The sequence below is a fragment of the Cryptotermes secundus genome, unplaced genomic scaffold (assembly GCF_002891405.2).
Source record: "Cryptotermes secundus unplaced genomic scaffold, Csec_1.0 scaffold43, whole genome shotgun sequence".
Lineage (NCBI taxonomy): Eukaryota > Metazoa > Arthropoda > Insecta > Blattodea > Kalotermitidae > Cryptotermes > Cryptotermes secundus.
The window spans coordinates 1,547,639-1,551,498 of NW_019723298.1; the positions used below are offsets into that span (position 1 = coordinate 1,547,639).

A 3,860-nucleotide genomic window follows, 5' to 3' on the forward strand; every position below is an offset into this window, starting at 1 on the left:
ACCACTCTGGTCACGCCTGTTGCTATAAGAACTTGAACCATCTCGAGCATCATTTGCTCTGTGCTTCAAGTCGCTACTGATGACGCTGCTTCCGGCATCAGTTTTTGGTGTCTCTCTTCGTCTGATGCCTACCCTTTTACCTGTCCAGCAAGGGAGGCCCTGCCAGTAGCTACGCTACCGCTGGTATAGCTCTCAGGGTCCTTGGCATACTCAAACCCCCTCACCATGATAAGGTGGAGACACCAATGAGGGGGGATATATATATATAATACTTAAGTTTTATATAAGAGTTATGAGACTTGTTTTATTCATGAAAATGGATAAAGGTGTATTTCTGTGTGTGTGTGGGGGGGGGTGTGCATGCATGTAGGACTTAGATTAATCGTCACACAACAAATATACTCACTTTTAATGGTTTACAGTTAGACCTTCTATTTTCTGCTACATGTTTCGGTTGTACAAGAACATCATCAGGCAGTTAATATAGGAATATGTTTAGTCATTGAATTACTGATATGGATCCATATCAGTGCAATGTGTCATACAGATAATAACAGGAAATTTGCCTCTAGTTTGTAGTTATTATAATTAAGTATTAAGTGAGTAATAAAAAAATAAATGACATATATATACCATGTGTCTAAGATATATTAGGAGATATAAGTATGTTAATTATATTACAGAAATATTAAAAGTACTTTAAAATATTTAAAAATATGTTGAAACTATTAAGTATGATATAGACCAGTGATGGAAAATAATATAAGATACAATGAAGAGATAAACACATTACTGAAAGGAGAAGATGTAGGAAGATTTATCAAGTCACAGATAATAAGATTGTTGGGATATGTTGAAAGAATGCAAGATAATGCAATGCAAAAGAGAATGTTAAAAGGAAGGCTATATTCCAGAAGAAGAGAAGGAATACCCAGGGCAAGATGGCTAGAGAAGATGAGGAATAGAGAACAGTGGAGACTGGTTGTAGCGGAGGCCAAGGCTCTCCCAGGGGTGTAGCGCCGAATGGTAGGTAGGTATTAAGTATGAGAGGTTAAGAATATGTATGCCAAGTTAATTCATAAGGTTCCAGTGCTACAGTATAGTATTGGGCATGTTATGTCATTTGTGGGTCCTTTATTGTTAGAAGCTTTCTGTGAAGTAAAGCCAGGTCGTGGAGCCCAGAGACAAGTTTCAATCATGTATAGTTTGTTAATGCATGATGTATGGAGTATGAATTGTGTCATTGTATGATCATAAGATGTGACGTATGCATTTTGCCTGGGCATATGTATGTTTGATGTGTTCCACCTGTGCATTTGTTTGATGTGGTCTTTCTGTATTATATCACTCTTTAAATTTTGGGGTAGGTTTCTTTTCAAGGTTGTGACATTCAAAACTTGCTCTTGTTGTTGGTTAATCATCACAAGTTGTTTATGCAATAAGTACATGCAAATAGTGAACATAAGCATGTGGTTACTCTGAAAAAACATTTAATGCTCTGTATTCTTTGCTTTAAGTTCAGAATGTAATAGTTCAGGAAAAGCTACTTGTATATAGTTTCTCATTTGCTTGAGTAGAGACATTTGAACAAATATGTCTAATAGAAGAAAGCATTTTGCTGGTATTCTGTTAGTTTTCTGTTTCCTGTTATGTCCTGAATGTATGTTATGAAATTTAATGTGTGCTGTTGCAAGCATGTATGGTAACTGAGGCAACTGCAATGACTTGGAAATTATTGCTGTTTAATTTTTTGAGTGCGGTTCAAATTGTTTCCATTTTCTCTCACAGGAGTAGGTTTTAATTTCTTCTGATTGTTATCCTTATATATGTCCGCGCCATAGCTCAAGCGGTTAGTTGCTGGCTTCCCACTGCGGCAGCCCGAGTTCAATCCTGGGTCTGGTCACGTGGGATTTCTGGTGGACACAGTGGTGCTGGGGCAGGTTTTCTCCGAGTACTTCGGTTTTCCCTGCCAATCTTCATTCCACAAAATTCTCCATCATCGTAATCACACGGGGCAGGTACAATACGCCAATCAGTGGCCGCCATGCCGAGTGGACCCAACTTGACTCCACCCCCCACTATGCAAATTAAAAAAATTATCCTTATATATATTGTGATGGGTACCTCTACCCTATAGATGAGAGTCAGTTCCCATTACCTTCTTGTGGCCATACCTAATTTATAGTTGCATCATCCTGAGAGAGATTCCAGTGTCATGCGTTCTCTGGACTAGGTTTGTCAGATGTTGTTTATGCATGACTGCCCTTCAGCTCAGTGTTTTCTCTCCTTATCATGGGAAAACTTAATTCTTTGTATTTAAACTCTTGACAAATGATTTGATTTTATGTACTCAAAATACTGATATGAAAGTAATTAAAATGTTCAGAAACAAAATCCAAACTTCTGTTTAGGTACATTACCCCTTGTTATCAAGTAAATAAGCTGTGAGTACTTCAGTTTTTATCTGGTGATAAGGGAGATCATCTGGGAGCCTTCTGAAAGTCCTTTTAGTTAGTCAGATGAGAGGGACACAATGCTCACATCATCTCATGTGTGCATGGTCAGACTCATGGCATGATTGACAGGCCTGACAGGCCACAATTAAAACACACCCAGATTACAGGAGATGCCAGAAATTACCCTTGTTGCTACACAGGTATCCCTTGCACCTCTGTATAATGTCCATATACATATGTTGGAGTTCCTTCTTGGAAACCACAAACACTGAACTTGAAACTTTGAACTTTGAAACACCAGTGTCCTCTGCAAGGTGTCTAAGGGATTTAAAAGGAGAATGTTCAAGCAGAGTACCATTGTTTATATGATTGTGTGCATATAGTTTTTTATTTGGAACTCTAACAGTGTGAAATTTATGTTAGAATCTTCTCCTTCTTACTTTCCACATAAGTATTGTACGTACATGAACACTTCTTTCAGTGTATGGTTCCTACATGGCATTTTGACACAAAAATAACATGACTGTTTGCATGTTTAATACAACAGCGAGGGCATGGGATTATAGTCAATGGAAAAATAACACATAAGATCACGTTACAGTATCTGTTCATAGGTCTCTTTGGGTGATACTGAAGAGAAATTGTGATGTGTATAGGATACTGGTCTGCTGACTACACCATGAGTTCAAACATAAGGAATTTCAAGATGACATGTAGTCTGTGTTCCTCCCAACTGACCAGACAAAGCATTTTTTTGGAGGCTCTTGGAAAGTCACTCCGTATTTTACTGTTGCTTCAGTAGCAAATATTTTTCAAGGAAATTTAGATTATTTCAGAAATATAACTTTTTCATACAGTCAACTCTCGATTATCCGGGCTAATGGTGGGGATGGAAGTCATGGTTAATCGAAAACCCGGTTAAGCCAAATTTTATTATACGGGATGGACGACTGTGAAGGGTCGGAGTTCGAGTCCCGGTAGGGTCAAGAATTTTAACTTCTCCAAATCGTCCAGACCGGCTCTGGGGTCCATCCAACCTCCTATCCAATGGGTACCGGGGGCTCTTTCCCCGGGGGTAAAGCGGCCGGGGCGTGAAGCTGACCACTCACCTCCAACTAGTGCCGAGGTCAAGAAAATTTGGATCTATACATCCACTCCCCCACACGCCTTAATGGCGTAGGGCTTAATTCGTTGAGCAGAGGAACAACTTTACCTTTTACCTTTTAATACCTTCATAATACTATAGACCTACCTGTATTTAAATTTATTCATCCTCATTTCTATGTCATCTCATGGCCTATTTAATACTTTCTTTACATTACACTCAGTATGAATTAGTTATTTCAATCACTGTTCAACAACATCCAGCACTTTTTACGGTCACACTTAACACTTAAAATAATT

At 38.6% G+C, this 3,860-nt stretch overlaps 1 long non-coding RNA gene across 1 annotated transcript in view; it reads left to right on the plus strand.

The window, feature by feature from the left end:
- Positions 1-1,019, plus strand: part of LOC117282098 — a 6,626-nt gene extending 5,607 nt beyond the window's left edge. Inside the window, exon 3 of the long non-coding RNA XR_004512707.1 lies at positions 915-1,019. This is a non-coding gene — a long non-coding RNA (uncharacterized LOC117282098). The remainder of the gene's footprint in view (positions 1-914) is intronic.
- The last annotated feature ends 2,841 nt before the right edge of the window (positions 1,020-3,860 follow it).